General features: G+C 42.0%; 1 pseudogene; it reads left to right on the plus strand.

The window, feature by feature from the left end:
* Nucleotides 1–3,328: 3,328 nt before the first annotated feature.
* On the plus strand, nucleotides 3,329–4,016 carry LOC101970362 (SREBP regulating gene protein pseudogene; annotated as a pseudogene).
* The last annotated feature ends 20,399 nt before the right edge of the window (nucleotides 4,017–24,415 follow it).

Consider the following 24,415-nt stretch of genomic DNA (forward strand, 5'->3'; position numbering starts at 1 on the left):
TGACCCCTGCTCCGTCTGCCTGAAGGCAGAAGATGACACCCTTAGCAACTACTGAATGATTTAATCACTGTTTGCCAACAAGGCGGCTTACAAACCCAGAAACTCCATTGGATTTTGGCTGTAAAAACTCTCTCCTGCCGGGCTCCCCTCTCTTGCTCTCTCTTTCTTCTCTCGCTTTCACTCTCTCACTCTCTCTTTCTTCTCTCTTTCCTCTCTTTCTCTCACACTTTGCCCTCCCTCCCTCTCTCTTGTACTTTCCTCCTCTCTCTCTCTGTCTGTCTCTCTCTCTCTCCTCTTCCTCCTCCTTTCCTGTTAATCAAGACACTGCCACAATAAAGATCTCTTGGTGGCTCTGAGTGTCGTGGTCACTTTCCTTTCAGTCTCCACTTGCCAGATACAAATGTATACCCCAAAGCCAAGCCCCCAGTTCCCACCTCCTCCAGCCACACCCCAAAACCTCAGACACCACTCGGTGAATCCCTATCAGGAGGTCAGTTCACCGATTGGTTAAGGCTCTCACAACCCAATCATTTCTCTGAACCTTCTTTCATTGTCTCACACGTGAGCTTTTGGGGGACACCTCACATCCAAACCATAGCAATGGGTTTCCATTCCATCTATTTTTTTTAGTTTGATATTTTGAACATTTTGATTGAAGGTGGATAATTTAATTGATCTTTAAAGTCATTGAAGGTGCGATTTGTGCTATTACACTATCAGAAAGCAAGAGGGTGCCTTTGCAGGGTAGGGAGCCCCATTTTCTTTCCCCTTCCCGCTTGACCAACATCAGATCCAGGAACAGAGGATGGGGACAGTCACTGTGGTGTAGGAACTGAGCAACCGGAGCTGGAAGCTGAGCGAGGCCCTGAGAAGTGGCAGGTGGGGTGCTGGGTTGGTCTGGCCCAGGGCCTGCAGATCCATTCCAGTGGGCTGGACACTGAGGCTGTCAGTAAAACGATGGCAGCAGCAGGCCTGGGTCAGGAATGCCTGCCTCCAACCCATTATGCTTTGGTGTCTTTAAGCACACATGATAAGCTTCGCAACCCCAAGATCAGTTGTTACCCTATTTGGAAAGGAAGATTTAGAACAGGGGTTGGGATGGGTGGTTAGAAGGTTGCCTGAGATAGAGGTCCTGTGCTTATGGCAAGGGACACCCTTCAGGTGTACAGAGGATCCATTGTGAGAGGTAGTGAGGCTACAGGGATCATTTTTGGGAGAAGAGACTCAGTCCTTAGCCCTTTTGCTCCGTTTGGGACATGGATAGGTCTTGGGGATAAACTAACTCAGGCCTGAACTTCACCAGAAGTTTTTTAGGCTGCAGCTAGGGGACAGTGAAGTCCTATAATCAGTGCTTAGGCTACTCCACCAGTTTTGTGACAGAAGGGGAGGGAGCTGCTCATCTGCCACCATGGAGCCACTATGAGGATACACTAAGAGTGGATTCTTTTGAACACTTGTGGGAAGAGTTCATGTGACTCAATGGATTGAAAACTTGAAAAGTAAAGCCACAATTTATTTCCTTGTCTGTGTCTCTGAGCTCTCAGCAACTCCTCAGTCCCCTCCTCTTCATGTGGAATGGGAATCCCAGCTCCCAGCATATTTGGGCTCTGGGTAGACGTGATGAAGTTCTCTGTGTGTGCTGAGATGGAGAATGGTGAAGAATCAAGGTACCAAACGCATTATTTTAGAACATTGTATTGTGTGGCAGCACAGTCCACTCAAGGTGACAAGGGTGGGAAGACCTCAGAGGAGAGGCATTGTAGGGAGCTCAGGCTTCTGAGCTCCAATAAGTGTGTTGCTCACCTGGCCATAAATCCCATGAGAGGAGTAACAGTTTGTGCACATTACATCCCTGTGCCTCATGGATCCTGGGTACTCAGCAGGTGTTATTAAATCTTCATGAGTGGCAGGAGATTGTTGCTGGACCCCCAGAAGTTGAGAGTTAGGAAAGTTTCAGTGGGGAACAGGCCAGCTGGTAGCACTGACAGATCCAGCTCAGTTTTAGATCCTGGAACTGTGAAGGACTTTGAAGGTTCATCTCAGCCTCTGTCCTTTCTCTATGTGTGGAGAAGATGAAGAAATAGCCAGCAAGATGTAGGATCTTGTCAAGTGACGGCCAAGAGCTTGCTGATCGGGAAGAGGCCTGGCCTACAGTGCAAACCCATCATACTCAGTGTATGTGGCTTTTACATGCTCAGTTTTGGCCCCCACCTTACAGTTGAAGGGGCAGGAATGTGCAGACAAGAGACTTGTACAAGGTCCCACATATTTGGTTCAGGGCATTTCTGTGCAGCTCCCTTTGTGAGAGCTAGTAGCCCATTTCATTGCATCTGCAGGACTGTAATTAAGGTATCTCAAAAGGGTTTTCTTTCATTCTTGTCTTCCAAGCTGATAGAGAAGGTGCTGGAACTTCTTGGCCTCCTTTATCAGTTTTGGATAAAACATGCGATTGAGTCTGCGGCTTTCCCTGAAGGACATTGCCAGGAACTGCTCCTTCTGCTGGCTGGTGTGGCATGGCTGGCTCACTCCGAACCTTTCTCAGGAGGGTGTAAAGGGGCAGGTGGGTGCTTTTGCTTTCGGAGTCAAGAGTAAAGGGCCTGGCCATTCTGAGGGTAAAATCAAGGGCATCGTGGTAAGTGGTCCCAGTAGTCTGTACATGTCTGGGGTCCTGGGATGGACCTGGTCGGCATATGGTGGAAAAAGAAATGGAGCCTGGGCACTGTTTTGTAGCTCTACATCCTCTCTGATTTAGACCTCAGGGGGCCACTGCAGGTGGACTCTGTCTCTGGCTGCATAGTCATTGGTGACTGCTCCTTTTCAAACCTGTTTCCTTTTCTGCAAAATAGAGACACTCAATTTTACTCATTGGCTGGGATTGTCATAAAATGACAAGAGGTGACAGAGATAGAGCTGTAGGCACCCCACTTGGCAAAACTCAGTCAAGGCACCTCAGGATGTGCTTTTTAGGGTCTTGAGTTACATGTGCATTAGATTTTAATTCTTAGTCATCGTATATTTGAATGAAGACTCAGGATGAAGGCTATCTCTACCTTTTTCACATACAAATAATTTTTTTACTGCCTTTTACATACAATTTATGAAGACACATTGAAAAGACCTAAATTAATCGTCTTTTATAAACCTTAAGAAGCCAAGAATTCATAATTAACAATTGATGTTTCAATATTTTAACACAGGGGCTGGGCCAGATCTGGGGTCAAGGTTGCAGTAAGTGGTCAGGGTGCCCTGCACTTAGCAGCCATGTCACAGGGTCCCCAGGCCTGCTTTGCTCTGCTTCCTGACTGCAAACTCCACTGTCCACCCTAGGATGGTGAACCTGGCAGCCATGGTGTGGCTCAACCCCTGAGGAAGAGGTGGGTGCTCACCCTGGTCTCCTTCCTCAGCAGCACCTGGAAGCAGGAGGAGAGGGCAGTGAGAGATCAGACTCTCCTCCCAGCTCAGGACCATGACTAACCCATTTCGTGGAAAGTGCATTTCAACTGGGGCAATAGTAGCCGGACAAGCAATCAGTGCTTGAACTCCATTCAAGGGAAGCACCTTATCACAGATGAGCTGGGGTACATCTGTGAAAGGAAGGATCTGCTGACGAACGGCTGCTGTGATGTCAGTGTCCCCAGCACAAAGCGGAACTGCTGCCATGATGCCTGGCCAGTGGCTGCTGCAGCACCTGTGAGTACTGTGTGTCCTGCTGCCTGCAGCCCAACAAGCAACATCTCCTGGAGCGCTTCCTCATCCGGGCAGCTGTGGCATTCTAGAACCTCTTCAAGGCAGTGGAAGATCACTTCGGATTGTGCTTGGCTAAGCGCAGGACCTCTTCCCAGAGTGTGCGGCCTGAGAACACCTATTGGAATCCCAAAGCCAAGGGCTGGTATGGAGTGACAGCCTGCTGCAGCCTGGGCACTGAGACCCTGCCAGAGGACGCATCACTCAGAATCAGACATAAATATCCAGGCCAGTCCAGTGCAAGGAGACAAGGGGGTGTGGCGACACTATGACTGTGACCAGTTCCCGGTGCTGTCCACTGGCTCCGCCCACCACGTGTGCTGCACCCGGTGGAGCTCTTCTATAAAGCAGACTGGAACCACCCCTGAGCTCAGGCAAGAAAAAATCACGGGCTGAGCTGGGAGTGGTGTTGGCCTTCCTGGGAGACTCAGCCTCACCACCAGGCGCAGGGTGTTCCCCCCTATTTTGATCCTGATTCTTCCCTGTAAAGTTACTTATTAGATTTCTTAGGAATACTGGGAAAAACATAATATTTTATGTAGAAAATGCCTTCGCATTCTAGTTGAATATATTCAAGGAAATTTTAAAAAATAGCTTACAAATGACTCGGCTGTTTTCCTCTATTCTATAGTTTTCAGATTTAAATTATAAGTATTTTTGTGAATATTTATCTTACATTTGATGTATTTTAAGAGTTGGTTGTAGATTACCCATAAAAATCAAGATGTAAGTCATTTTCAGTTGCTTCTTTGTGAGAGCAAACACTAAGAGTCATCATACCTGAAATACAGAAAACAATAGACATTGCATTCCTCAAACATCCAACGGAGATAAATACAGCCTTGGCTGGCCAGCTACCCAGGCGAAAATGTGTGCTAAGAATTCTGAAAACACATTTATCTTTAGTACAAGCAGAGATTCAGAAGAGAGAAAGTCATCAAAAGCCTGTAGGTGATCCCCCTTCATTGCAAGTTGAGGACTATTTTAAAATTATTTATAAGAAATACTTTAAAGTAGGCATGTCAATCACCTGCCATGCCATACAGGACTTAAGTCTCCTCTGATGTGATACTCATCTGGGTTCTTGGACCCTATGGGCATTTGGACCCTGTCACTTCGTGGAGGAATTATTTTCCAGTGAGAACAAGAGGGGCCCAGTTCTTCCTAAATGGGGACAATTTGTATATTCCCATTGCCAGTGTGGCCAGAGGAGTATGACTTTCATATTTTTGTAATCTTTTTTAATATCTTGACTGATGGTCATAAAAGCCTACACATAAGGGACTTCTGTCCATTTTCTTTATCTTTTGCAGTAAAGATCTTGTTGTAAATGGTGTTAAAACATGGAGTTCATCCCACTTGACCATCAAGCCATATAGAAGCCAATCAGTGTTGCTGGAAAAAAATTTCTTTTTTCTTTAGATCATGTAGTTTGAGTTTTTCCAATTATACAGTAGATACCCTAGAAGGGGCTCTTGGGAATGCTGTCAGTGTTTCCTATATCTAAAAACTCTGTAAATTTGGTGTCCCACAGTGAGCAGTCCTGGGGAGGGGTGTCAGTCCCTGCAACAAGTGTTCATATAAAGTGGTAACACTCACTCTGTGGGATCTGATTATGGACATGTCAGTAAGTGCCACAGGCTGGCTGGGCACAAATCATGAGCCACTCAAGCAGGAACAAACTTTATTTCTGAACTCCATCAGCACACTCCACACACGCTCCCTGGGAACTCTCCCGAACGCCACCCACACTGCTCCTCCAGGAACACACCACACACTAACTGGAACTCTCACCACCGGAACTTCACCAGCCAATGCGAACTCTTCAGGAATCCCCGAGAGAGCTCAACTGGAAGTCAACGGGAACTCCTCGAGAACTCAAAAGTCATTATCTTAATGGCTTGCTGGTGTCACCTCTCAACCACTACTTCTGGCAAAAATGCCATGCTTCATCCCAACTCGGCTGTGGCCCTCAACATCTCCCCCTTCTGTTTAATTAAACAACAAGCAATGAGGCTTAGGGACTGTGCCTGTTAGGTTGTCCAATACTACATATAGTACTTACTCGTCATCGGATGAGCTGACCTCAAGGCGTCAGCCTCCTGTCTTAGGTTGGTACCACTGCAATTGGATCTTACTTGTCACTGACGACCAGTCCAGCATACAGCCATACTTGTGGATAGGCCTTTGCACCAGTAGGGGGTGAGGTTCTTTGCCTCATCTCTGTTGGACCCCAAATTTGGTCTTTGCACCAGTGGGGGGGTGAGGTTTTTTGCCTCACCTCTGTTGGCCCCCAAATTTGGCCTTGGTGCCAGTGTGGGGGGGTGAGGTTCTTTGCCTCACCTCTGTTGGCCCCCAAATTTTAGACCATCACTAGCAGAAGGGAGGAGGATGCAAAATGCCATGACACCAAGCCAAATGACAGCTCTTTTTGGAAAAATTGTGCCACCGATGACACTAACTGCAAAGATATGCCAGCACAACCATAATTTGCTGCACCAACAGATAGCTCACAATGCATACAAGTGATACATAGTCCAGGCAAGTTTCTGCAAGCAGTTCAAAGCAGAGAAATCCATCAATATGTCCATTTCCTCCCAAAGTAAATCGACTCCTTGATTGAGCATCACTTGTTGAGTTATTATTCATTGATGCATCAGTTTATACAGTTTACTGTGATAACTATCAAAGAAGCTATAGTTTGGTTTTATCTTTGTCTTCACCGGCACTGGGATGAAGATAGGAATTCTGGCAATGATGGCTAAAAAAAAAAAAAAAAAAAAAGGTATGTAACATTCCAATAGGTACTAAGAAAACAATTTTCTGAACAATTTACATTATCCTGTGTGGAGAGCCATTCTCACACGTGACTGGGCGACTACCGGTTTGGGTCTGAGGCATTCTGGCTGTGTCGGAGCTTTCCCGGCCCTTTCCTGATGAGAGAACCCATCCGTGTGGGGGTGTGACTGACCACTGACCCCGGGGGCCAATCACTGATTCTGAGCTTGGAGTGCGGCCCCCTCAACCTTCATTGGATGGAATTCTCCCCTGAATTTCTTGTTCCCCATAAAAGGCTACTCCCTGGCATGCTCGCTCTCTCTCTCCTGCTAGCCCTGAGTAATCCTTGCTGCCCTACGGGTGGTTCGAGGTGGGAGCCAGAGAGAGGAGCTGTCTCAGACCTGGTCATAGAAAAAGGTAACTGAGTCTGTGTGTTTTATTTCGATCTCTGCTAGCTAACTTTTATGCCAAGAACCTCATTAATGAAACCAGTGTGCTGGTCCCATGGTGGAATCCTGAACAGAATTGTTAAATATAATGAAAAGGAAAAGGAAAGGTGAAAATAAACAAACAGATATGTTAACCCCCTTTTTTGTTCACATATTAAAATAATCCTCAACAGCTGTTTGCCCAATTTAAATTAAACCATATAAATCACGTGAATAAAAAAATATTTGGATTCATTTTTTCATGAGCACTCCTCATATATGATATATGACATATGCACATACAGACATACAACACAAAACAGAAGTGTGCACATATAACACAATACATACACATGACTTAATAGTAAAGACCTTGTAGCTTTTCACAGGTGAAATCTCCATTGCAATGTTTAAAAATTCCACAGTCAAAAAATAGAACTGATCAGAAAAACATTAACCTGGGTCTGTATGAGCTCAACAAATAAAATAGAACTTCATGATGTGGGAAAGGCAATAATAAAATAGATATTGAAAAAAGCATCCTGGTTACCACCTGGGTTTGACACTTCTTTGGATATCCCATCCTTTTTCCTGTAACTTGCATATGGGTCTGAAGGAATTCCCACAAGCAAGCCTCAAGGTTTTTTACATTTGAAATAGACCTTGATGGTGTTCAGTATTCATTAGCCTCCAGGTGTGGGAGAATCACTGTCGCAGATGTAAGAATAGCTAAGCTGGAGCTCTGGATATCAGCTGTTGTGGATTTGAGTCAAATCATCTTCTTTTTGGTCTGTAGAAATTGCTTTGGTTAGTCTCTCTGGAATCCAAATCAGCTGCTGTTCTCCCTGTGGAAACACACAAACAGAACACTGACTCCAGAAAATCACTGGGTCAGGACCTTTCCATTGTCCTGTTAAAATATCCTTCAAAAGTACCTTGGGCTTATGTACATTTTTTGGATATATATGCCTTTCCACAGCACTAAGCCCTGATGAATCCAAATTTAAAAAGTTTAGAGTAAAAAGAGTTATTTTAAATTTATCTTTGGGGGATATATACCCCTTTCCAATTCCCTCTTTTTGCTTTAATAAGTACATTTTAATAGTTTAATGAGCTTTTTCAACTATGCCTTGTCCCTGTGGATTGTATGGAATTCCTGTTATGTGAGTAATGCCAAATGATGAGCAAAATTGTTTAAAAGAGGTAGAGGTATAGCCAGGGGAATTATCTGTTTTTAACTGTTTTGGAACGCCCACAGTGGCAAAATTTTGTAAGTAATGAGCTATAATATCTTTAATTTTTTCTCCAGTGTGAAGGGAGCCCATCAAATATCCAGAAGAACTATCAACTGTAACATGCAAATATTTTAATTTTCCAAATTCTAGCAAGTGTGTGATGTCCATCTGCCAAATATGGTGAGGTATCAGTCCTCTAGGATTGACTCCAAGATTAACTTGTGGTAAAAAGGTCACACAATTTTGACATTGTTTTATTATTTGTCTAGCTTGTTCCTTAGTTATTTTAAAATGCTTTTGTAAAGTATAGCATTGACATGGAACCTTTTATGAAAATTTGTAGCTTCTTCTAGTGTAGAAAAAATATGTATGTCATGTGTAGTTTTATCTGCTAAATCATTGCCCAAACTAAGGGCTCCAGGCAATCCTGTATGTGCTCTGATATGTCCTATAAAGAATGGATCGTTTCTGTCCCAGATTAGACTTTGTATAGTGGAAAACAAAGAGAAAACAGTAGAGGAAGGAGAAATCCTACCAGCATCTTCAAGGGATACTATAGCATTTACTATATACTGACTATCAGAAAATAAATTAAATACAGAATATTTAAACATCACAAAAGCTTGTAATACTGCATTAAGCCCTACCTTTTGAGCTGATTGTTTGGGTACTAAAAATGTAAAAGTTTGATCAGGGGTAACTACTGCTGCTGTACCATTATTTGACCCATCAGTGAATATATTTGGAGCATTCATGATAGGTGTTTTTCTTGTCATTTTTGGAAAAACTACAGGATACGAAGACCAAAAAGACAATAAAGGATTAGATGGTAAGTGGTTATCAAATGAAATATTAGATTTACACATGATTATTGCCCAAGTATTTAACTCATTAGCTAACTCATCAATTTGATCCATAGTATATGGAGTAATAATTTTATTGGGAGAAATTCCAAACACTCCCTTTGCTGCTTTTATTCCTTTGAGTATTAATTGTCCTACAGCCTCAGGATACCTAGTAAGAATAGTGTTAAGAGAATAAGATAAATGTATCCATAATAATGGACCTTCTTGCTGAAATACTCCTGTAGGAATATTTTTGTTGGTAGTACAATAAATAATAAAGGCAAGCAAACTTATATAAATTCTATCCAAATGCATATTTTCCATATATGTTTCAATAATTTTTAATGTCTTTCTTGCTTCAGGCGTTAACATGCGGGGTGAATTTGGATCTGATGGACCTTTTAGAATATCAAATAAAGGTCCCAACTCTCCTGTTGGTATGTCTAGATAAGGCCTTATCCAATTTTTGTCTCCTAATAACCTTTGAAAGTCGTTAAGTGATTTGAGTTGATCTACTTGTATTTGAATTTTTGGTGGACGGACCATGGTTGAGGTTAATAGAACTCCTAAATAATAAATTTGAAAATTTAATTGTACTTTATCTATTGCTATCTCTAGATTATAATTTTTTAATAAATTTGTAAGTGTGGCATAACATTCTAGCAATGTGTTTTTATCTTTGTGTGCTAACAATACATCATCCATATAGTGAAATATTTGTAGTTCAGGATTTTGATTTCTAAGTGGCTGGATTACTTTGTTAACATAAATTTGACACATAGTTGGGCTGTTAGCCATCCCTTGAGGGAGTACTTTCCATTCATATCTCTGACCAGGACCTTCATGATTCAGTGCAGGGATAGTAAATGCAAAACATGGACTATCCTCAGGATGAATTGGAATTGAAAAAAAATATATCTTTAATATCTATAGCTAAAACATACCAGGTTTTTGGCAAAGCAGACAATTGGGGAATCCCTGATTGAGCAGGTCCCATAATAACCATCTCATGATTAATGGCTCTTAAATCTTGCAGTAATCTCCATTTACCAGATTTCTTTTTAATGACAAAAATGAGAGTATTATGGGGAGATACGGAAGGTTGTATATGTCCCTCCGCTAATTGTTGTTTGACCAGGTCATGGGCTGCTTGTATCTTTTCTTTAGTCAGGTGCCACTGAGGAATCCATACTGGTCTTTCTGATTTCCAAGTAATTTTTATTGTCTCAGTGACCCCTTTTGAAAACCCAATCTATGTCTATCTATTTCTTGATCTATTTGTATTGGTGCTGCTATACCTTGTTTTTGTTCTCCTAATCTTTTTTCTTTCCTAAAATGTTGTCTAGCCCTAATAGTGGGCACATTTGGATTGATGTTATTTGTTAATGTCAAACCTAATTGATCTAGGACATCTCATCCCCATAAATTTATAGGAAGATGATCCAATACATATGCCTGTATAGTTCCTTCACATCCTTCAGGATCCTTCCAATAATGGAGTGCCCTCTATGATGGTTTGAGAATGGCATTTATTAGCCCAATGTCTCCCTCTACGACATCGTGGGCAAATACCCAATATTCTACTCCTTTGATACCTAGCTTTGTTAAACCCTCCTCGTATGGGGCAACTCCTTTTAAAATGTCCTGTTTGTTCACAATTGTAGCATGTTTTTGGCCTGGCATCTAAAGCCTGTTGTACTGCAGCTGCCAAGACTTGCCCTTGTTCATTAATGTCTCTACATAATTTAATAATGTGTTTAAATCTCCATGTTTCCATGGTCTAATGGCCTCCTTGCACCATCTGTTTGCTTGCTCAAAGGCTAGTTGTTTAATTAATGACATTGCTTGTTCTGTGTCCCCAAAAACTCTGGTAGCTGTTTGAATAAGCCTATCTACAAATTCAGTGTAAGTTTCATTAGCTCCTTGTATTATCTTAGATAATTGACCTTGTAAATCTCCATGTCCTTGTAAAGTCTTCCATGCCCTAACTGCATCTGCAGCAATTTGTGAATATATGGCAGGATCAATTATGGGGGTTGGGGGCCCCATAGCATATGTTGTCTCTATAGGTGGAGCTGTTGGTTGGACACTTACGCCCTCTGGTGATAGAAAGGTGTTAGTAGCAGCCTCCTGCTGTAACTTTTTCCCTGAAAGTTCTTCCTCCTTTAATTTTTCTTCTTCTGTCTGACTAGTTTGAGAGACCTTCTCTTTTACTTAATCTAAAATGTCTTTCTCTATGGTCTGAGCCTCTAACAATTTACTTAACACTCTTTTGGTTTGTTTTTTACTAATTTCTAATCTACTATAAAGATAATGCAACCCAACAAGGTAACAAAACAAAACCGAAACAGAATGAAACAAAAATGGAACAAAAAATCGTTGTATCAATTTTCCTATTTTCTTGAAATGTATTTTCATGGTCTATCTCTATCTCTTCCTCAGGGCCGAACAACTTCAAACCTTGAGCCAACCATTTTTCCCAGTTTGCCTGAGAAAGTTCTAGGGATAGGCAGCTTGAAACAAAAACAAAAGAAATCAAAACAAGAACACATTGTTTTTTGAAATGGTCACCCATTCTCTTGCCTTTCCTCAGGGGTGAGCAATTTTACTTACTCCCAAGCTTCAGGCGTCCCCTGCATGGGCCAACAAATGCTGCACTCTGGCTGGGCACAAATCACGAGCCACTCAAGCAGGAACAAACTTTATTTCTGAACTCCACCAGCACACTCCACACAGGCTCCCTGGGAACTCTCCCAAACGCCACCCACACAGCTCCTCCAGGAACACACCACACACCAACCAGAATGCCCACCACCGGAACTTCACCAACCAGTACAAACTCTTCAGGAATCCCCTGGAGAGCTCAACCAGAACTCAATGGGAACTCCAAGAGATTTCAAAAGTCATCATCTTAATGGCTCGCTGGCGTCACCTCTCAACCACTACTTCCGGCAAAAATGCCATGCTTCATCCTGACTCGGCTGTGTCCCTCAACAAGTAAGGCAACAACAGTCTGTGACAGCAGGGTGTCAGCTTTGAAAGAAATCAATCACGTTCCCCCTCTGGACATTAAAACAGTGGTTTTACAGTGGCTTATATTTTAGGGGCTTCTTTAAAAACTTTTTTTTTCTTGTTTCAAATGAATCTGTGTTAACTTGTAAATATTATAGTCTAGCTAGGATTGTTTGAGGTAATGGATCTCTCAAATGACCCTGAACAACAAATTATCTTAGTAAAGGTAGTACAGAGAGAGAGAGAGAGAGTAAGGAAAAAAAAAACAGGTAGAGAACTCCTAATAGCCTCTATACATAACCCTGCGATTATAGCATAAGATTAACTCAAAAATGGTTTACAAGAAATGCTGAATTAAATATGCCAAACAAAATATCAACCAATATATGCAGAGCCAGAAAGAAAGGTTATAAAATAAAAATGGAAGCATCTATAGGAGCAAAGAGCCTGGATGGTGTGGCCACCATCCAGAGCAAGGAAAAGCCTGAAAAGACAGGTTACAGCAGGTGGGCTCCCACCAAGTATTCCTGCTGCAGTGGCTCAGCTACAGGAATTCTCTCAATTTCCTAGAAGCTGGAATCACAGCAGTAGAGCATCTGGAAATTGCTGCCAGTGGGCTCTGGGAGTTTCTCTCATCTCCCCAGAAGCCAGAACCAGTGCCAGGCATCACTGGATAGCTGCTAAAGAGCTGAGGGTCCTCAAGCATGGAGCAGGTTCTGGTAACCCAATTCTAGAAGTTTCTTTCAGTTCTCAAGAAGCTGAGCCCCTGCTGGTGGGCTGTAGGAGTTTCAACATCCAGAACCAGAACTGGCTTTCCAGAGCCTAAGCCTCAGGAGCTACTTTCAACTCCCCAGAAACTAGAGCCAAATTTCAGTCTCCTTCTAACCCTCTAGAGCAGAGATAGTCCCAGGAGGGCCAGAACCTGTGAGGAGAAAGAGAAAATGAGTGTATTCTAAGGAAGAGAGGACCCGTGTGCTTACATGATAAGAGTTCAACTCTATCAGGTCCCAAGGACATCAACCTTACTGCCCTGTGAATCTTCATGGTTCAGAAATTTCCCAGCCAGCTGAGAAGGGGACAAGCTGGTGAACTGGGCTTCTGCCTTTTGTCCTTGACAGTGAGGGAGGTAAAGCAGGTAAGCAGAGCAATTGGATAGGATGCACTCTCTGCAGGGTGGGTAAAACCAGTGTGTGCTGGGTAGACCAGAAGCTTACCCTGTCCCGTGACTCTGCAGGAAAGAATCTGAGTGTGTGTGTGTGTGGGGGGGGTGGGCACATAATCACTGGTGGGGATCATGTCTAGAGACCCTGATCCTGTCATTTTGTCTATCCTTCTGGTCCTTGACTGTCTCACCAGAAGGAACTGGCAGGTGAACAGCCACCTTGAACCCCTGGCTCACAGTATGGCTCTGTCTCGCTGGGAATGACAAGTAGACCAAGTAGATCCATTTGACCTGCTGTCTGAACAGTGACCTCAGTAGCTGCCCACAGGGGCAGCCATCCACAGTGGGGGAGAACAAGCCGCAGGTCACCATGTGGTTCTCATTCTAGAGGCACTTTGTGGATAAGGGTTTGGAGGCTGTGGTGCAGGCATCTGCTGCTCACAGGCCAGGGACTCTGGGAAATTGTTCACCTCTTCTGGGCCAGTTTCTTTTAAGATCCAGTCAGGAGAGTGTTGGAAGCCATGAATGAACTGTGGGCATGTCTGGGCATCTAGAAGTGGAGGTGAGCCCCTCAGTATTACTTACCAATCTGAGACTGGTCTGTTGCCCTGGCAAATATCCTGCTCACAGAGAATTCTGGGACACCACAGAATTTATTGGCTTAGACAGCCCTAGGTTCAAACACAACTCCCTGGAGGTAGAGAGAGGTACCAGTGCCCCAAGTAGCTTTGTGGTGGGGTCCAAGGCTGGGAGGAGGAAGAATTATTGTGCAAGTGATAAGACCCCTGTTGGGCCAGTGTCCCCACACTCTCTCACTTCTTCTTTACCTTGCAGAATCTTTCCTCACAATAAATTTCTTTGGTGTGTTTCAGTATAAAGAAAGCATTTGAGGGCTTTTTCCCTTTGTTAGGATCAGACCTTTCAGTTCTCTTCCGCCCATCAAGCCCTTGTTTAAACATATTTTCCTCCACCTTTTGTTTTCTTTTTTTTATTAGTTACACATGGCAGTACAATGATCTTGACATTTCATACATTTGAATCAAATGGGGTATAATTCTGCAACCTGATTGTACAGGTTGCAGAATCACATTGGTCATACACTCACCTACATACATACAGCAATAATAATGTCTATTCTATTCTGCTGCCCTTTTTATTCCTCCCTTCCCCTTCCCTCCCCTACCATCACTTCTCTCTACCCAATCTAATGTGACAAACTTCTTTTTTTTTCTCCTCACAACATCATACATGTATTCTGTATAACGATGAGGGTCTCCTTCCATCTTCCATGCGATTCCCCTTCTCCCTCCTTTTCCCTCCCACCTCTCTTCCCTATTAGGTGGTAATCATCTTCTCATGCTCTTCCTCCCAATCCTATTTTGAGTCGCCCCCCTTATATCAGAGAACACCTTCGGCATTTGTTTTTTAGGGATTAGTTAACTTCACTTAGCATAATCTGCTCTAATGCCATCCATTTCCCTGCAAATGCCATGATCTTGTTATTTTTTAGTGCTGAATAATATTCCATTGTGTATAAATGCCACATTTTAAAAAATCTATTCATCTATTGAAGAGCATCTAGGTTGGTTCCACAGTCTAGCTATTGTGAATTGTGCTGCTATATACATTGATGTGGCTGTGTCCCTGTAGTATGCTCTTTTTAGGTCTCTTGGGTATAGTCCGAGAAGGGGAATAGCTGGGTCAAATGGTAGTTCCATTCCCAGCTTTCCAAGGAATCTCCATACTGCCCTCCAAATTGTCTGCACCAATTTGCAGTCGCACCAGCAATGTATGAGTGTTCCCTTTTTCCTGCACCCTCGCCAGCACTTTTTGTTGTTTGACTTCATAATGGCTGCCATTCTTACTGGAGTGAGATGGTACCTTAGAGTGGTTTTAATTTGCATTTCTCTGATTGCTAGAGATGGTGAGCATTTTTTCATGTATTTGTTGATTGATTGTATATCCTCTTCTGAGAAGTGTCTGTTCAGGTCCTTGACCCATTTGTTAATAGGGTTATTTATTTTTTTGTTGTTTAACTTTTTGAGTTCTTTGTATACTTCAGAGATTAGAGCTCTATCTGATGTGTGAGGGGTAAAAATTTGTTCCCAGGATGTAGGCTCCCTATTTACCTCTCTTACTGTTTCTCTTGCTGAGAAAAAACTTTTTAGTTTTTGAATTCATCTCATTTGTTGACTCTTGGTTTTAACTCTTGAGCTATAGGTGTCTTATTAAGGAATTTGGGGCCTGCCCCCACGTGATGGAGATTAGGGCCAACTTTTTCTTCTATTAGATGCAGAGTCTCTGGTCTGATTCCTAGCTCCTTGATCCATTTTGAGTTAACTTTTGTGCATGGTGAGAAAAAGGGATTCAATTTCATTTTGTTGCATATGGATTTCCATCACCATTTGTTGAAGATGCTATCCTTTCTCCATTACATGCTTTTAGCACCTTTGTTTAATATAAGGTAGTTGTAATTTTGTGGATTGGTCTCTGTGTCCTCTATTCTGTACATTGGTCTACCCGCCTGTTTTGGTGCCAGTACCATGCTGTTTTTGTTACTATTGCTCTGTAGTATAGTTTAAAACTGGTATGCCTTACCACTTATTTCACTCTTCCTGCTTAGAATTGCTTTAGCTATTCTGGGTCTCTTATTTTTCCAGATGAATTTCGTGATTGCTTTTTCTATTTCTGCAAGGAATAACCTTTGGGATTTTGATTGGAATTGCATTGAATCTGAAAAGTGCTTTTGGTAATATGGCCATTTTAATAATATTAATTCTGTGTATCCATGAGCAAGGTATATCCTTCCATTTTCTAAGGTCTTCTTCTATTTCTCTCTTTAGGGTCCTGTAGTTTTCATTGTATAGATCTTTCACCTCTTCTGTTAGGTTGATTCCCAGGTATTTTATTTTTTTGAGGATATTGTGAATGGGGTAGTTGTCCTCATTTCCATTTCAGAGAATTTGTCACTGATATACATGAATGCCTTTGATTTTATATCCTGCCAACTTTGCTGAATTCATTTACTAGTTCTAGAAGTTTCTTGGTAGAACCTTTTGGGTCTGCTAGGTATAGACTATAATCATGTCGTCAAGCAAATAGTGCTAATTTAAGTTCTTTTTTTCCTATATTTATGCCTTTAATTTCTTTCATCTAATTGCACTGGCTAGTGTTTCAAGAACTATGTTAAATAGAAGTGGTGAGAGAAGGGATCCCTAACTTGTTCCAGATTTTAGAGGGAATGCCTTCAATTTTTCTCCATTTAGAATGATGCTGGTCTGAGGCTTAGCGTATATAGCTTTTACAATGTTGAGGTAAGTTCCTGTTATCCCTAGTTTTTCTAATGTTTTGAACATAAAGAGATGCTGTATTTTGTCAAATGCTTTTTTTTTGCATCTATTGAGATGATCATATAGTGCTTATCTTTAAGTCTATTGATGTGGTGAATTACATTTATTGATTTCTGTATATTGAACCAGACTTGCATCCTGGGGATGAATCCCACTTGGTCATGATGCACAATTTTTTGTATGCTTTTGTATTTGATTTGCCAGAATTTTATTGAGGATTTTTGCATCTATATTCATTAGAGATATTGGTCTGAAGTTTTATTTCTTTGAAGTGTCTTTGTCTGGTTTTGGAATCAGGGTGATGTTGACCTTGTAGAATGAATTTGGAAGTACTCCCTCTTTTTCTATTTCCTGAAATAGATTGAAGAGTATTGGTATTAGTTCTTCTTTAAAGGTCTTGTAAAACTGCTGTATATCCATCCGGTCCTGGGCTTTTCTTGGTTGGTAATCTTTTGATGGCTTCTTCTATTTCCTTACTTGATATTGGTCTGTTTAAGGTGTATCCTCTTGACTCAATCTGGGCAGATCATATGACTTAAGGAATTTATCGATGCCTTCACTATCTTCTATTTTATTAGAGTATAAGGTTTCAAGGTTTTATTTCTTAATACAATTTTTCCAGCTGGCCCAAACCTCTGATGCTTACCTATTTCCTTCCTGTGCAGGCTGCAGGTGAGAATTGGTGCCTGGAAGAAGGACCATCATGAAGAGTTTAGAAGGAAAAATGTCATGGGTGCTGTTGGGTGTGTGGGAGACTCTCACAAGTTTCCATCTTGTGAGAATATCATGGAATCCCTTACCCCTCCCATTCTCCTGGGAAGGGCACCAAATTCAAAAGTTTTCTCCATCAATCCCGGTAGGACACAGTGTCTGCTCCCCATTCCCGTGTCACCCTGCCAATCAGCACCTGCCTGGTTGCTATGCAACCCTTCTTAAGCAGGAGCTTGCAAGCTCACATTGTCTGCTCTTTCTCTCTCTGCCCTCCTCTCCTCTCTCTGCTCGCTGACTCTCCTTTTCTTCCCTTCCAGGCAGTCCTCCAGTAAATCTCTTGGTTGAATCTCCATCTTGGATGAGTCACTTGCCTTTCAGGTGCTCATCAGCTCCCTCATACAAAGTGCACTATAGTCTATTTGAGAGAGTGAGTGAAGGGAGGAATTTTTATGATAGCTTGGCGTTAAGAATGGGGAAATTTACCTAGCTATTCTTAAAACCATTATTAAACAAAGAGGAAAGTTGGTGAAGAAAGCTCAGTTTGCCCAATTTGTGGAAGTAATCATGGAGAATTGTCTATGATTCCCAGAAGAGGGATCACTTGATTTGCATTTTTGGGAAAGACTTGGCAGAGAGTTGCGTGCTGGCTGCAATTCAGCTAATATGCCCAGGTGCACGATTGAAAATGTCAACAGGATATGGACTCTGATACAGACTTGTTTGGGTTCAGATCAAGATAGTGAGGTGTGGTCCACAGAGGACTTAATTGCTAGCTTTAAAAAGGATGTCAGAAGTTACAAGTGCAAATGGCCTGCCTGCCTGCCACTCACACTTGGTCTGCAGAGTGCAGCTCGGGGAAATGGCAGCTTGTCCTGGAGCCAGCTCAATAATTAGAGGAGACACAAGAGGATGGGGAAAGGGAGCCTCAGCAGGATGTAGAAGAGGATTTTGAGCCTGAGGAGAATGAATTAGCTCATGAGCTTTGTAATTTGAATGGGAATGCTCCTGCTCTCCTGCTTCACCCCATCTCTCATGGAAAATTAAAAGTCACTATCACAAATATTGAAAAAGTTTCCCAGCTTCAGTATGGCCTTTGAGCTGCAAAAGCAACAAGGGAAGATTTGCCTGGATTCAGGCTATATCCTACCTTTGAAAACTTGATCTTCAGAATTCAAGATAATAAAGGATTATGCACCTATTCCTTTTAATACATTGAAATCTGCTTGCTCTGTTTATGGACCAAACTCCCCATTTGTGCAAAGTCTGCTAGAATCACTATGTAATGAGACTTTGTTGCCTAATGATTGGCTTATGCTGGCTAGGGCCTGTCTTTAGGGGGTGAATATTTGTTATGGAAGTCCAATTGGACAGAGTTTTGCTCTAAGCAGGTAGAGACGAACAGAACACATGGAGTTAACATTACTTTAGATAGGCTGACTGGAGCAGGACAATTTACTGATTTGGGACAACAACTAAATAATGATTTGCAAACTTACACACAGATAAGTGTGTGTGTGTGTGGGGGGGGGGAAGGGCATGGAGAGAGTTACTAAGGGAGAGAAAACCTTGGATTTCAGTCACTTTCGACAAGGACCAGATGAAATGTTCTCCAATTTTATGGCGTGCTTATACCAAGCCAAGAACTGTATGATTAGTGATCGAAATGCCTCTGAGATTTTAGTTAAACTGCTGGTATTTGAAAATGTTAACAAAGTTTGCCATGAAGTAATTCAACCTCTCTATAAAAAGGGGTCAGTATAAGATGATATTCACCTCTCTTCTGATATCAGAACGGCATACTTGCAAGGCATAGCAATGGTGGTTGCCTTGAAACAAGTATTTCAACCTCTCTCAAAGGACACCAATTCTAAAAGGCAGTGCTTTAATTGTGGCTAACAGGGACACATGGCTAGAGATTGTAAATGGCCACAAGGACAAAGAAATGTGCAAGATATTTGTCCATGGTGCCTTAGAAGATTGTTACACTCAGAGTGGCTTCTATGGGTGGCCTCTGCTTAGGCAACAGGTAAAGGAGGTGGGTCCAGGCCTGGCCCCATCAAATAATTAGGGTGTCATCATTTGCTCTGGAGCAGCCATTGGCTGCAGCTCAACCATCACTCTAGCCCAGCCTCCTTATGCGCAGACCTAGTCTCGCCATACATCTAGGACATTTTTTACTAACAAGGAGCTTTTGAACCTCAACCCATCTCAAAATTTGTACTGACTTCAAAAATGGGTCTGCAAACAATCCCTTTGAGAATTTATGGGTCCTTGCCACTGGATACAGTAGGTTTAATACTGGGTAGAAGCAATTTAATTCCAACAGGAATTCAAGTGCTGTTAGGAGTTCTTGATGTAAATTTTAATGGAGAATTAAGGTTATTGCTTAAACAAATTCCATCATTCAGCTTTCTCCAGAGGATACTGTAATGCCAGATTCATGGGACCCCAATAGACCTCCAGGAGCCGAATCCGGTGTAATCACACAAGAATCTTTATTGCAAGCTCTAGCCTGGACTCACAACTGTTTCTGAAACAATGGTCCCGAGGAGTGAGTCCCGGTCCTTTGTTCAGTGAGATTTTATAGGTTTTTGGGGATGCTCTATGTGTCACAACGTGACACAGCAAATCATTTCATACCACAGGAAAATCAAACAACTCTTAATGTTGATTAGCACATTCACTGGTGGGAACAAGTTGGGTAAGTGTGATTGGTTAGTGCAAGAGGGGGATTCTTTTGAACTGATTGGTTTAATCAGTGAGGGGTGTACGTGCTAAACTACATGGTTTCCTAACATGTTATCAACCACCGGAGAATACTGGGGGGTCATCTGGCATCCCAGGTATTTTTCCTGTCTCATGCTGATTGGTGGTTGCTAGGGGGTTGCTATGGGTCCTCACCTAGCCTAACTGAGTCAGGGACACCTGGTGCTGCAGATCTCTCCTGTTATTTACAAACAACTCAGCAGGGTGGCTACATGCCTAGGAGTGCTCTGTGGGTTTTTCCAAGGACAAGTGTCACGCCCCCTCCCTCTGGACAGGCCTTGAGGTAGAAGCTGGGTTTTCAAAAATGGAGTCACATCAATTTTTCAATGCCATAGAATAAATTCATTTTCTGCCTTATTCAGTGGGAGAGGCTTTATCAAATGGACCCCAGGAAGGTCAGACTTCCAGGTCCCTGGACAGAGCACAATGGGCTCAGTTAGCTAAGCAAGACTCCCGGTATTGGAACTTAATTAAAAGATTTTCAAAGGGGTCGTCAACACCAGGGCAGATATTTCCCTAATTACTAGGAAATTCTGGCCCTGGGAATAGGCATTACATATGGCACCTGCTAATTTAGGAGGCATTGGTCAAATTTCTCAGCCTGCCCAAAGTGCTCAGTACCTCCCATGGGAGAATAAAGATGGCAATACAGGACTTTTCAAACTTGATACTTTGTCAGTGAATTTGTGGGGACAAGATATCTTGAGCATCATGGGAGTTGCCGCAGTCTGGCTGGACACAAAATAACCTAGCCGCCACAAGGCACTTGTAGGTTCAAAACAGGAACTCCTTTATTGCCCACATAAAAATAAAGATGCTGTGTCCACTGAAAACTAAAAAATAATTTTTTAAAATTCTCTCTCTTAAAAAAATAATTCTTTTAACCACATTGCATTAACAGAAGTATAAAAAATGATAAGTTGATTAATATATCATGCCGTGAACTTTTCTTAACTTTAAACAACATCTAAAAAAAATAGATTCCGTTAAAAAAAACAAACCACTACTGGGGCTGGGTATGTGGCTCAAGTGGTAACGCGCCCGCCTGGCATGCGTGCGGCCCGGGTTCGATCCTCAGCACCATATACAAAGATGTTGTGTCTGCCAAGAACTAAAAAAAAAAAAAATTAAAAAACTCTTTCTCTCCCCCTTAAAAAAAAGACTGCACAACTTACTGGAATTAATTTATAAGATTATATATATATATATTGCTATTTCCTACTCTTGCAGTCATTAGGAGTAGTGGAATGACTTTATATTACTCATTTCCCTCAAAAGTCTTTAACTCCATTTCATGATTTTGTTACTCAATTAATCATTAAAGGCAGGACATGAGTTATACAATTAATTGGATCAGAGCCTTCTATTATTGTACTTTATTTTCTATTCAACAACAAAGTTGGCTCTGGCAATCTTCTAATACTTGGCAAATAGCATTTGCTAATTTTCCTGGTCAAGTGGAGAGTCACTACCCCCATAATGAGATTGTTCAATTTGCTGTTGTAACTTCACTTATTTTTCCAAAAATTGTACACGCTTAGCCAATAGCTGGAGCAGTGACAGTGTTCACTCAAGGCTCAAGCTCAGGAAAAGCAGGTTTTTTATAGCTATGCTCACACTGAGGTGGTACAGACTTCTTATACTTCTGCACAATGAGCAGAGTTTCAGGCCCTCATTTGTGCTTTATTTAGCTAATGAACCAGTCAATATTTATAGTGATAGTGCATACACTGTTGGAATTGCTAAGCATATTGCAACAGCTACTATAGAAAGTACATTGTCAGAAGTTATTTCATTTATTCCATACTTTACAAAAAAGAGTCAAATGCATCAACATCCTTGTTTTATTGTTCATATCACAGCTCATTCTAATCTTCCAGGTTTTTCAGCATCAAATAATGCTAAGGTTGATAAACTTGTTGCTATTTGCCAATAAATGATTGTGCACAAGCCTCACATTCTTTACATCATAAGAATGCTTCTGGTTTACATAAAAAGTTTCATATTACTAGGGGAACAGACTAATCAAATTGTTCATCTATGACCACAGTGTATAGTGACTTCTCCAATTTTAGCCACTGTGATTTAATCCCTGTGGTTTACAGCCAAATCAGCTGTGACAGATGGATGTAACAACTCACATCCCCCAATTTGGCAAAAATTATGTTCGATGTATGTTTTGAACATAATATATACAAGTTCTCTACCACTAAGCCACAATCCCAGCCCCTGTTCACTTATTTATCTTTCCACTGCTCTTGTGAAAGAAAATACTTCACATGTTATTTGTTATTGCTTGGCTGTTTTTGCACAATTAGGCTGGAATGTTTTTCTCCAGATTAAAACTGATAGTGCTCTAGCTGATACCAGTTCTTCTTTTCAACAGTTTTGTCATAAATTCCATATTGATCCCCAAACAGAGATATCTTATAATCCTCAAGGTCAAGCTATCGTGGAGTGAGCTAATTTGTCTATTAAACAACAATTACAAAAACAAAAAGGGGGGGAAATAAGGCCCCACAAAATAATCTTAATCATGCTTTGTTTTACATTTTTTGAATTGTGATTCTATTTGGGTACCAGAACATCCTGTAAAACATGGAGGATTTGGAGCCAATGTTCAAAAGACTGAAACTGGAATCAACCTCCAGAGAGAACAGGAAAAAAAGGAAGAGGAAGAGAGGGACAAAGAAGACTCTGAGGAACGGGAAAACCAACCTGCCATTGTGGAGACAAATGAAGGACCTGACACTTCAGGCTGAGCAGATAGTTCAACAACAGGGACTCCAGTCACAATGTTGGTGGCCAGGCTGTCTCTGTTGAGTGGTCAGTAAGTAGAGCCCATGGAGAAACTTATTGGACCTATTATCCAGATCCATCTTTAGTACATCCAACTGTGTGGACTGGAGAAACCATTCCAGTATTTACGAATGATTGTCATACGATGGGAGGTTTCACAGACAAACACATTACACCTATCCATGCCACTGGATTTGATTATACTGACTACAGTGGTAATCCACCTATATGTTGGTTCCATGATGCCTATGCTGGCTTTATTAACCTTTTAGGGGTCCCATATGCTCTCCCATCAGGGAGGCACCAATTTCTGAGGGGTGATGCCCCCTTCAGCATTGGGAGAGAGTGGAGCCCCCCACGGCGTCCCTTCCTTCCCACTGCCATCTCCTTCTTTCTCCCCACCCTTCTGGGGCACATCCCTGGGCTGGGACAGGGTCTGGGTCTGGGAAGGGGAGCAGTGGCAGTGGAGGAAGACTGGGAGGGCACACCATGACCCCTGTCCCAGGGGGCAGCCCCAGTGTTAGCCACTAGGTCCTCCATGCCTTGACCCTCTCCTTCTCCACCTCCCCAGCAGGAACAAGATGGGGGGGGGGAAACTGGTCAGAGGTCGACCAGTAGTCCTCCTCCAGGACTTTGGTCACATTTTTCCTCTCAGGAAGATGAAGAAAACAGCCACCTAAAACAATAATACTGCTCATTTTCTTAATAATTTGGTTCAAAATACTTCCAAAGCCCTCTATAACCAGGTAACTATTGATTAAAGAGAGTAAATTAAACCAGTTGTCCCAGCATGAATAGGGTATCCTTCAATTGCTGATGCTGGCATCAAACTTGTGATCCTCCTGTCTCAGCCTGAAATTAAAGGACATTCAGCTCTCCTTCTATCTTCCAACGATGGTGGCACAACGTGATATGGGACAAGGTTGGAGAACTGGAATGTTTTTCTCCTGGACAGCTGTCAAAACTGCACTAGGACACATCCATTCTTCTTGTAGTGGAGGATCTCTAAAGGATCTTCAAGGAAAAGATGGAATAGGAGTGAGTCCTAGAGACTTCCTATGAGATCAAACACTTATTTTTTTTCCTCTACTCTTTTATTCTGGGAAATGACAACCCAAAGTTTAAATAAATAATAACAAAAAATAAAAACAGAAATTTGGGGAAAAAGTTAAATTTTTGAAGAAAATACAGCATTTGGGGGACCTAAAAAACCACCCAATCATGCTGGCCCCTTTGGACTTAAGATCAAACATCTGGACAGTTATTAAAATGGGACTCTCCCATAACAGGCCAGTTATCCGTACAGAATATCCACCAGTACCTTATTGCCTTTTCAATCTGCAATAGAATTTGGTGACTTTCATAAATGGATGAGTTGTGCAAATGTCTTTCTAGTGCAACGTAAAATCTCTAGAAGTGGTAGATATGTTTTGGGATGGTCTCCAGGAATTGATAAAGGACAGTGATATCAAGATCTTATAATTCCTGGAGGATTTGTTGGTAATATCCTAACTTTCAGTGAAGGTGGCATACAAAAAGATAGCTGCCTCCAATTTTCTCCCTTTTACAGATGGGAGCATGCCTG

The sequence above is a fragment of the Ictidomys tridecemlineatus genome, chromosome 13 (assembly GCF_052094955.1).
Source record: "Ictidomys tridecemlineatus isolate mIctTri1 chromosome 13, mIctTri1.hap1, whole genome shotgun sequence".
In the NCBI taxonomy this organism is placed as follows: Eukaryota; Metazoa; Chordata; class Mammalia; order Rodentia; family Sciuridae; genus Ictidomys; species Ictidomys tridecemlineatus.